The sequence below is a fragment of the Ranitomeya imitator genome, chromosome 7, assembly GCF_032444005.1.
Source record: "Ranitomeya imitator isolate aRanImi1 chromosome 7, aRanImi1.pri, whole genome shotgun sequence".
In the NCBI taxonomy this organism is placed as follows: domain Eukaryota; kingdom Metazoa; phylum Chordata; class Amphibia; order Anura; family Dendrobatidae; genus Ranitomeya; species Ranitomeya imitator.
The window spans coordinates 29,683,925-29,696,195 of NC_091288.1; positions in this window are offsets into that span (position 1 = coordinate 29,683,925).

Sequence of the window (12,271 nt, forward strand, 5' to 3'; positions counted from 1 at the left end):
GTGTTAGATTATTATTATAAACTGGATTTCTTCCACTATGATGTCTGTGGATCTGGTCGGTCTCATCGCTGCACACAGACACACAGGATCCAGTTGCTCTGTGATTTGCCAGCTGTGTATTCCTGGGATCACTGTATCTGCAGCTCTGCTCTTATGTGTGGATACACCGTGTAGCTGAGGACATTGTATCTTTCTTATCACTACGTGTTATATATCTATAGGTAAATCCATGAAGTTTGCACACAAATCTCCTGCTCGGTCACTCCAGCTCCAGCATCCCCATCCCTGCCACCAGCTGGAAGTTTGAACTTACATAATAAAATCCTTGTATGAGGCTGCAGCTGCTGCACAACATCATGTTCATCCATTCAGACCCATAGTCTGATGACAGTTCGTTTTTTTTATTCAAGAGGTTCTGCAGCAGCTGTCCATAGAAAGCTACAAGCTGCCCATGCACTATAACGTTGGAACACAATCCATTTCCACCTGCCCCACGTGTGAGAATAGAGGACTTTACACCCAAGTAACCTTGTTTCTTTAGGAGGCTCCTGAGTCATAAATATCAGAATGACATAACAGCTACACACATATGCAGCTTGGATCCTATAATTAGCCATGTGGGTGAGGAGGATGCTGCTGAGCAGCCAGCATTTCCCTCTGAGCTCCAGAGAGGAGTGTAGTATCTGCTTGGCCCCATCCATCCAGACACTGTGCTGTGTTATAAGCATATGTTATAAGCAGGACCCTCCCCCCCCCCCCCCCCCACACACACACACACACACACTCACACCCTCATCCTGCTCCTGCCCCCTTGAAGGATCCAACAGTCTAATTCCTGCCTGCTGCTGAGATGGGCAGACCCCAGTCCTTGTGTAATGATAATAGAGGAGACCTCCTGTTATTTAGGGGGGGAAAACAAGGCAGATTCTGACAGCTTTCAATGAAAGGACAATTAAAATGACAGAGCTGCTCTATCTGCTGTATGCAAAGGGAGCATTAGCTGCTAATTAGAAATAATATTAATTATTGCTATTATCACTGTTGGTATTGGATGCAATAGGAAGAAGAAATAGGTATGTCTTTTAATTGGACACAAATGAGTCATTTTTAATAAAAAAAAAAATCAGATTTTTTTCTTTAGTCATTACGATATAATGACACGTCCCATATGTTATTGTGTATACACATGATGGTGCACTAAGAATCTATGACTGGTATCGTCTTGGCTAATCATGGTGAATGATCATTCATATCTGTTCTGTGTGATTACATGAATGCAGTAAAAAAAAAATTGATGTTCCGTCAATATTCGTCAAATTGGTTTCTGAAGCAAAAGGGATTATGTGTGGAATAACGTATTTCAAAGTAGGTGTAGAAATGTATTTTCAGATATGCTATTAGAAATGGACATCCATTTATTCCAGAGCATTTATCACTTTTGGGAGACCAGCATATTTATGCAGACGGCCGTAGATTATCTCATCCGAGAGAATAGGGCCGATTATGACACTCTGATCAGAGTGTGATCTGATTATCTCAGAAGAGAAGGCGCAGAAAAAAAATTGTCTTCTTCATTATGTCAGTTCATGGAAATTGTATAAATATAGAACTTGGAACTCAACTTTTGTTTAATTTGAAGATTTTTAATGCAGTCCAGCAAAAATAAAGAAAGTTTCGGTCCTCACCGGACCTTCATCAGGAACGAAAACTTCCAGGTAAGGCTACTTTCACACTAGCGTCGTACGACGCACGTCGCAATGCGTCGTTTTGCAGAAAAAACGCATCCTGCAAAGTTGTCTGCAGGATGCGTTTTTTCTCCATAGGCTTCCGCATTGTGACGCATTGCCACACGTCGCAACCGTCGTGCGACAGTTGCGTCATGTTGTGGCGAACCGTCGGCACCAAAAAACGTTGCATGTAACGTTTTTTTGGTGCGTTGTGTCCGCCATTTCCGACCGCGCATGCACGGCCGGAACTCCGCCCCCTCCTCCCCGGAGCTCACAATGGGGCAGCAGATGAGTTGTAAAACTGCATCCGCTGCCCCCGTTGTGCTGCGCTTTCACAGCATGCGTCGGTACGTCGCCACGACGCATTGCGTCGTACGATGCTAGTGTGAAAGTAGCCTAAGGCAAAAGGTCACCGTATTACTTTATAATGTGTCCCGAGGAACTGGTAGAGATCTCGTGCCTGGGTGAAGGCGCTCCCTCCGGTTGGATGCCGCTTTGGAGAGATCGTCACACCGCCCACTGAATCACCACTGGGCGAACCTGTTACATAGAGAAACCTTGGGGCCTTATAGCGCACATCTATACTCCCTAACAGATGGCTGGTGGGAGTGTACCCACTATTACACACGGAGGGAGCGCCCTCACCCAGGCACCAGATCTCTACCAGTTCCTCGGGACACATTATAAAGTAATACGGTGACCTTTTGCCTTACCTGGGAGTTTTCGTTCCTGATGAAGGTCCGGTGAGGACAGAAACGTTGTTTATTTTTGCTGGACTGCATTAAAAATCTTCAAATTAAACAAAAGTTGAGTGCCAAGTTATATATTTATATTATTCATGGGTTGGGCTCCCACTTGTGCACCACTTTTCAGCTGTGCAACGATATATTCACAAGTTCATGGAAATTGGACTGCGCTCAGATGTCATACGAGTGCATTCCGATGTTTTCCACGCACTCATTGACTTGCTGTGATTTTTTCTTCGAACAGACTGTGTACAAGAAAACAGACATGTGCACAGCCCCATAGATTGCACTTGGAGCGATAATACGATCGTCTGCCCTGAGGCCACGTTCCCACCTTCAGTATTTGGTCAGTATTTTACATCAGAGTGGGAGATAAATGCAGAAGTGGTGACGTGTTTCTATTATACTTTTCCTCTGATTGTTCCACTCCTGATTTTGGCTACAAATACTGATGTAAAATACTGACCAAATGCTGAACATGAGAACGTGACCTTACAGAGAGAGTTAATTACGTTCAATACGAGATGTGTAATACTTCATTATTCCTGTGGTGGCGCTGCAGGGAAACTGAACGCTTTGCTTCTGGGTTCATCGTCAGCAGATCTCCATCGATCCCCTATTATCAGCCAATCATTGGAGAATGTTGACAGAAATGGATTCTTCAAATCATCCATTGGGTATATTGCTTTGCTATATTGGTTATATTTACTTTCGAAGATTCTGCAAAAGAATTCTAATGGTCGGTGAATTAACGAGTTAACTTACTCATCTTCCCTCATTAAAATGTTAAAATGCTGGATACATTTTCTAAATAGGCTTAATTGCTCATACCCAATTGATTTGGCACCGTAGACATAACGATTCTAACGAGGGCTCGTTAACGGTTGTAACATATGTAAAATCATGAAGTTATATGGCCGCATAGTGAAGTCTTAAAATATCTTATAAGGAGGCACGCTTTCCTTTTCTTATGGAAGAATGACCATTGATGGCTCACTGAATGTGTCAGCTAGCGCGGCAAATGAAGTGTTAATAATTTCTGCAGCCCGCGGTCAGTATCAGTCAGACACAAAGGTTGGATGGTGTTTTAGGTTGCAGATGTTTTACCAATATTTGCACAGGTAATACCAAGGATCATTTCAGATTACCTGCATGAGGATGTATTCATTTCACTCAAGTACATATTGTGCCTGTATGGAACGTCCCATCCCCCGCACTGGAAATTCAATACACAGGATGGTTGCCAAATGGCAATCTCAAGGTAGTAGAGCATTGTCAGGATGAAGGTTTGAGTCCCAGTCCCTGGCCAGGCTGACCCTAAGTGGTGAAGATGAATAGGAGCGCAGGGGGGTTGTAATTAGAGCAGTCAATCATATCTTTTCTAAATGAGATAGTTCTCCAATAGGGGAGTCAAGGAGCCGGTCTAATGCATAAAGCCCTGTTTAATCAGAGCGATCGCTGTGTTCTGGAAATGGTAACATTTGCAATATTCCTGTTTGGCTGCATTGTATCAACTGCAACAGGAAACGCTAAAATTTACATGTATCCAATCAACCATAAATATATTGGGCTACAAAAGTACAATAGCAGGCCATAGGCTCCGGAGAAGGGATCCATACAAAACGGATCAGTAATATGGCCACGTGCATGTAGCCTATGGCTACGTGGTGATGGATGTGCCAGCAGAATATGTGCTGTGCCAACTCTTGTAAATGCTGCACATGTCGCAGTCCTATTAGTACTATATGGTAAATATTGTATGACTTTTAGGATATTTTCAAATCTTCAGAATTTGTAGCGGGTTTACAATGAGGATTCCCCGCTGCAAATCTGCAGCAAGTTACAGTAGATTACAATTGAAGGAGGTTCGTAAAACCCCATTAACATAATGTAAAGTGCTGCGGAATATGTTGGCGCTATATAAATAAAAAGTATTATTATTAACATATTGTGAAAAATATCTGCAGGAAAGTGAAAACATTCTGTGGGTATTCAAATTTTAAGAATGCTCATTCTTATGAGGATATTCTTTTTGGATTTTATGGAGTAGAATAAAATCCGCAAGTAAATTTATTGTGGATTTTCTGCAATGTGCGGACATATGAACCAAGAAAGTCCTAGAGAACTTAAGGGTCAAAAAAAAAGTTTAATATCCGATAAAAAATCCAGACCCTTGACAAACATATTTAGAATCTATAATACCATTTTATTAAATGACATATTGCTATAAAAATTATGTAAATTCCAGGGGTATGTGAATGCGGGGAAAGAGTAGAAAAAGCTGATGGTGGTATATTGTTGGTGAAGCACATTAAAGTCAAATAAACGAAAGTAAATCCATGATGCATACTTAGATGTATTACATTGTAGAAGCCTGGGTTCTAAAGGGTAAAATTTTTCCTTGAGGACAGTGACAAACCAAACTTGGCATGCCAGAGTGAGGAGACTTGAAAGTCATGCTTATCTCTTCAGAGAGGAAGAGGACTATCACTCTAGTGCCACTTATTGGACAAAGTGATCCTAAAAGTCAATATTGATTATTTAACAAGCCTTGCAATATGCATAAAAGCCAAACAAGAATCTCAGTTTGCAGACACGGTGTTTCGGGGTGTTACCCTTCATCGGTGCAAAGTTTGAGATCTGATTTGGCTAGGTGAGAGGCTCTGGACTGGGACGTAAAGGGTGACATTTCTCCTTGTGGAGTGGCACATGCTATGCCTGGCATGCCAGAATGAGGAGACTTATACGCCATGAATGCTCCTCTGGGAAATTAAATATGCAAATTGTCTCTTCAGAGAGGAAGAGGACTAGAACTCTAACGCCCCTTACTGCAAGCAGAGATCGTAAAGCCAATATCGACTCTTTAACAAGCCTTGCAATATGACTTAGGATAAAAGCCAAACCAGAATCTCAGTTTGCAGACACGGTATTTCGGGGTGTTGCCCCTCATCAGTGCAAAGTATGCGATCTGATTTGGCTAGGTGAGAGGCTTTGGACTGGGATCTAAAGGGTGACATTTCTCCTTGTGGAGAGTGACAAGCAAAGCTTGGCATGTCAGAGTGAGGAGACTTATAGGCCATGCATGCTCTTAAACTCCACGATGTTATTGAAGTCCTAAGTTGTTAAACATGCAATGATCTTATTATTAAAAACATGCAGTAATAATTGCAATGTGGATGAATATTCTGTGCAGTAAAGTGAAATTGCTACTAAAATGTCGGACAACAGGAGATATAAACCCTGTGGCAAAAAAGGTGATTATAATGGTGGACATATATATAGAGAGAGAGAGAGAGAGAGAGAGAGAGAGAGAGAGAGAGAGCACAACAAGGAGAAAAGGAGCAGCACAGCCCTCAGATCAGAGAAAAAACGTGGCACACAACCAATGTGTACGGCAGTCTAAGAAACAAAAATGGAGGTGCAATCCGCATGAAAAAAAGTCCAAGAGAAATCCAACAATAAAAGAAAAGCAGATGCACTCACCAAAATGCAGTTTCAAGTGTCCTTTATTTCAATACCAAACGGTACATTCTTCACGGCACGGGGGAGTGGAGGGTAAAAGAGGAGAGTGCGGCAGGCGAGACGACGGCCGTTTCGCGCTACACCAGAGCGCTTCTACGGGTCCCTCCACTCCCCCGTGCCGTGAAGAATGTACCGTTTGGTATTGAAATAAAGGACACTTGAAACTGCATTTTGGTGAGTGCATCTGCTTTTCTTTTATTGTTGGATATATATATATATATATATATATATATATACATGTGCATACACGAAAGGCAAAGTAACTAATGGGTTAAATACCAAGTGGAAGAGAAATGTATTTGCTTCCTAGTTACAGCAATAGATATACGCACAAAAAGAAGATTGACTAGTAGTAAATAAGTGGCAAAAAGATTGATAATTGCCTAGTTAAAGCAACATACATGTATGGATAAATTGCAGAGTAAACGACAGGTTGTAATACCAAATGGCAGACACAGCCAGTAGCCCCCTTGACGCGCGTTTTGTCTAGCTTCTTCAGAAGGGTCTGTATAATGTGTGGACATAGCCTTACAGTAGCGTCGGTCATAATTATCCTTGGGTATGATTGAGTATAACACAATTCACACAAAGGAATAAATGTCACAGTCCATTGCATTCAATAGGCACGGTGTAATGCCTAATTTCCCCTGTGGGAGTGCTGCAGAGAAATGGAACACTTGATACCAGCCAGCCTTCTCCACAGATTACAGGTGATTACTTGGGATCTCAGCAACGGGACGACATGTGTTCAGTTTATATTTACAAGGGCTTCTGGAAAAAAACAAAAGTGGTTTCCAAAGTGGATTAAGAAGACTTTAACTTCTGCTGAACCTCTCCTCTTCTTCTATACCTGCATGAAACAAACCGGTGTAGGCGGGAGGTCAGACAATAGGCTTCATGTACATGCGCCAGACAAGAGATTTTCCTGTAATGTTAGTGGCCGATCTGGTCCAGGATCTAGGTGGTCACAATGCCACAAGAGATAAAGGGATGAGCTGCAGCACCAGGTGCAGTCACTTTTATGAGTGTAAACATGGAAGTGCTGATCATTGGGGAACTTGGAGGTCAAACCTTCACAGATCATCTGTTAATGTCCTTCTAAGGAAAGAGTCAGACAGCCGTATAATGTGAGCGAGGATCGCAACGCAATGCTCGGACTGGCCGTCGGCTCTCCCCACCTGAGCGTGACAGCAGCATAGAAATGTCAGGAGAGCTGCCGGCCAGTCCGAGCATTGTGCTGCGATCCTTGTTTGAGATATAATTGCCCATCTGACTCTTCCATAAAGGATAAACAATCAATACTACTGTCTCCGGATATACCTTTAAAGAGGAGTTATCAATTCTCCCGGTCTGTTTTAGTGAATTCCCCGTGGAAAAAAAAAATTGGTGGTGTCTTTTCTTCGAACTATGGATTTGCCATCCTTCTGTTATACCTCCTGGAAGTGTATAATTAAATTGAGGAGTTGCCATTACTCTTGTCTATGTGTCTCCCTACAAAGTTTGATACAGTCAGCACTGATTGGACCGCGCCAGAGGGAGCAAACCCCAACCGGTAACATGCAATTGTCAATGTATCTCTAAAGGAGTGAATTCAGAAGAACGGCACTTGGTAGACCTACTGTATAAGAAAATATTATGTAAAATTGTTATTTAATGAAGAATAGAAGTTTTTCCGAAAACCGACATGTCAGGAGAGGTGACAACAAGTCTCTTTTAAGGTGGTTGTCTAATCTTCATAAATACCGTAGGTAAAACTGCAAATTTCTTGGAAAAACAACAAACTATGCAATTTACTCAAGAAAGGAGCGACAGTTTAAATTTGATTACTGCTCATTGCCTAGTTTCCGGCCACCGTCCATTCTATCGGAGGTGGTAGGTCTCCTAGGCATGAAAAGCTGCTCTTTGCTATAGAGCTTGTAAGTGCTGCTCTGACGTTATAGTGCCTACGCTGCCTCTGCTTGTAGCGCACAGATTAGGCCGGCAGTGCAAACATGATGTTGTTCCAAACTGTAAATCATAAGAAGAGCTCCTGAAGATATGAGAAGAAGCAACAGCCTCTTTAAGTTGCAACTCTTGAGTGTCTTTGTACAACTAGGCAATGCTTTATTTCAGTATTCAATGGGACTACAAATCCCATACTTCCTTGTCAGCCTGCCATACATTGAGAATTATGCTACTACGAAGAGTTCTATTTATCTTCTCATAAACTATTAATCATTGATACATTTTCAGGCACAAATATAACGGAAGTTGTTTATCGTAGAAGACTAATGTCGTGTATGAAACCACAGGTTCTCACCTACACAAGTCATATTCACACATATACGTATCCACCCTGACATACAGTTTCACAGAGAGGTGGTACAACTATTTCTGGTTTGGTGCGTTGGCCCACACTGGAAATTTGGTAGCCCACCACAGACACATCAGTTAAAGATAATGCTGCAAAGGATTGGAGTATTAAAAGGAGAGTTCACTCGGAGCCACATTTTACAATTTGTTGCTTTAATAGCAATTCCCAAGTAATGTTATCATCCCTCAACAGGATCACTGAAGCACGTGATTGGCTGCAGTGGTCAGGTGAATAGATCTCCAATCGCACGCTTTGTTGTTGATTCTCCAATGACATGCTCTTCTAGTCACTTGACCATCATACAGTAGCCAATCACAGACTTCGGTAGTCCAGTTGACACCCAGGTGGTGCAGACATCGCCTCCGCAGTGGCTTGTGCTAGATCCTCTAGGATGATTGAAAGTGAATACACATCCATTTGTTATTTTGAAAACAGAGTCGAACAACCCTTTAAAGGTGGCCATATAAACTAGATAGCTGCCAGCCTATTTGGTCAACACTAGTACTCATCAATCAGCTGATGCCTGACCGGCGGTAACTTTTTCACCACCAGTCACAGCTGCTGGTTCATATGTTTTCATCTGTGTGACAGCATGGGAACTGCAGCGCTGTGACCGGAGGTAACGTGTAAAGTTACCGCCAATCAGAGCCAGATGACAGCGTGGGAAAAAATGGATGTTTGGACCCACATTAAATTAAATGGGGTCCAGGTTCAAATACTGTTCTGGTACCCGAACCAAACCCCGACCATCCCTAGTGTGCAGTCACTCTGCGTTATACATACTCCTGACCAGAACCAGACTAGTGGGCGCAGCCTCGCTTCATACACTTGTATGGAGTGAGACCACATTCCTGCTAGTGATATGGCTGTACAGTGGGCGTGGCTTAATAGAAGGTGCGGCCTCGCTCCATACACTTGGCGGACTAGTGAGCACAGCCTCGCTCCATACACTTGGCGGACTAGTGAGTGCAGCCTCACTCCATACACTTGGCGGACTAGTGAGTGCAGCCTCACTCCATACACTTGGCGGACTAGTGAGCGCAGCCTCGCTCCATACACTTGGCGGACTAGTGAGCGCAGCCTCGCTCCATACACTTGGCGGACTAGTGAGCACAGCCTCGCTCCATACACTTGGCGGACTAGTGAGTGCAGCCTCGCTCCATACACTTGGCGGACTAGTGAGCGCAGCCTCGCTCCATACAAGTGTAACTCATACACACCCTCCGATCCTGGTTCAGAAACTCACGAATCCTCACAGCGCACCATGCATGCGGTCGGGGAAGTCATAAGTTTGCAGTCACGCAGAGTGACAGCAGACTTATCGATTTGGACAACCCCTTTAAATCTTGGGCCCCTGTGCGGTTGCACCAATGATATGTCCACCCACAACCCCAGTTATTCAAAAACTTTAACTCCCTCCTCCGCCCCCCAATGCCCCCTCCAACCCCCCTCATCTCTGCTGAAGACTTTGCCACACACTTTAAAAATAAGATCGACCAAACAAGGCAAGTCTTCATTGTTCATCCACCACAACCCCTTTGTATACCAGACCAATGCCCAAACCCCATAACCTCCCTATCCAACATCACTGAAGGGGGGCTTAACTGTCTCCTCTCCAAATCGCACTCCACCACCTGTACGCTCGACCCCATCCCACCTCCTCCCCAACCTCACCACCACACTTATCCCATCCCTAGCCCACATCTTCAACCTATCACTAACTTCTGGCACCTTCCCTTCTGCTTTCAAGCATGCCACAATCACGCCTATCCTTAAAAAGCCAACCCTCGACCCAACAGCTATGTCCAGCTATCGCCCAATATCGCTGCTCCCATTCGCTGCCATACTCCTGGAGCAGCACGTCCATGCTGCACTTTTCTCCCACCTCTCATCTAACTTGCTCTTCCACAATCTACAATCTGGTCTCCTCCCCCATCACTCAACTGAGACTGCCCTGACCAAAATCACTAACGACCTACTTACCGCCAAAGCTAATGGACAATACTCTGTACTCCTCCTTCTAGACCTGGCCTCTGCTTTCCACACAGTTGACCACTGCCTCCTACTACAAATCCTCTCCTACTTTGGCATCAAAGACCTCACCCTATCCTGGATCTCCTTGTACCTTTCCAACCGCACATTCAGCGTCTCCCACTCCCATACTACCTCCTCATCCCATCCTCTCTCTGTTGGAGTCCCCCCAAGGCTCTGTTCTAGAACCCCTACTTTTCTCAATCTATACCCTTGGCCTGGGACAACTCATAAAGTCCCATGGATTCCAGTAAAACCTCTATGCTGATGACACTCAGATCTACCTCTCTGGCTCAGACGTCACCCCTCTGCTCTCCAGAATCCCAGAGTGTCTATCAGCCACATCCTCCTTCTTCTCCTCTCGCATCCTCAAACTCAAAGTGGACAAATCTGACCTCATCATCTTTCCTCCATCTCATAGATCTTCGTTACCTGACCTATCTATCGCAATTAACAACATCACGCTCTCCCCGTACCGGAAGTCCGCTCCCTCAGAGGTAACCTTTGACTCTGCCCTGTCCTTCAAACCGCACATCCACGCTCTTTCCACCTCCTGTCGCCTCCAGCTCAAAAATATCTCCAGAATCTGTCCTTTCCTCAACCGTCAATCTACTAAAATGCTTGTGCACGCCCTCATCATCTCCCGCCTTGACTACTGCAACATCCTTTTCTGTGGCCTCCCTGCTAACACCCTTGCACTTCTCCAGTCCATCCTTAACTCTGCTGCCCGACTAATTCATCTCTCTCCTCGCTACTCCTCTGCTTCCCCCCTCTGAAAATCTCTTCACTGGCTCCCATTCCCTCAGCATATCCAGTTCAAATTACTAATACTGACCTGCAAAGCCATCCATAACCTGTCTCCTCCATATATCTCTGAACTAATCTCCCGACATCTTCCCTCATGTAATCTCCGGTCCTCCCAAGACCTCCTTCTCTCCTCCACACTTATCCGCTCCTCACCCAACCGCCTCCAAGACTTCTCCCAAATTTCCCCATCCTCTGGAACTCTCTGCCCCAACACGTCCGACTATTAACCACATTCGGATCCTTCAGACGGAACCTGAGAACCCACCTCTTCAGGAAAGCCTACAGCCTGCACTGACTCCGCTGACTCCTCATCACTACCGAAGCTACCGCCTCACCAACACCGGAGCTACCGCCTCACCAACACCGGAGCTACCGCCTCACCAACACCGGAGCTACCGCGTCACCAACACCGGAGCTACTGCCTCATCAACACCGGAGCTACTGCCTCATCAACACCGGAGCTGCTGCAACCCTCAACCTACTGTCTCCTTCCCCAGTGGCGTATCTAGGGGGGGGCAGCCGGGGCATTTGCCCCGGGCGCAGCCGGCAGGGGGGCGCAGTCGGGCCGCCTAATTCGGCGGTCCGCAGGTGTCTCCCCCGGCGGCTGCATTCTGCCGCCCCCCGCACTGGGAGTCAGCTGTTCTCTGTGCCGACTGTCAAGCTGACAGCCGGCACATAGAAGCTGCAGAGTGCCGGCTCCCAGTGTGTGCAGAGGGGGAGGGGAGCCCCGGCAGAGTGGCTGCGGCGGGCAGGGAGAAATCCCCGCAGCTCCACTGCCCAGCCGCACGATCTGTCTTCTTCCTGCTTCCTCTCACACAGACGCGCCGCTGGATGACGTCATCATTCAGCGGCCGGCTGTGTCAGAGGAAGGCGATGGAGCAGCTGCGCAGAGCGCGAGGAGAGGTGAGAGGAGTGTGTGTATGTGAGTGTGTGTATGTGAGTGTGTGTATGTGAGTGTGTGTATGTGAGTGTGTGTATGTGAGTGTGTGTGAATGTATGTGTGTGTGTATGTGCGTGTGTGCGTATGTGTGTGTCTCAGTATTGTGTGTGTGTGTGTGTGTATCGCGCTGCAGGGGAATGTGCAG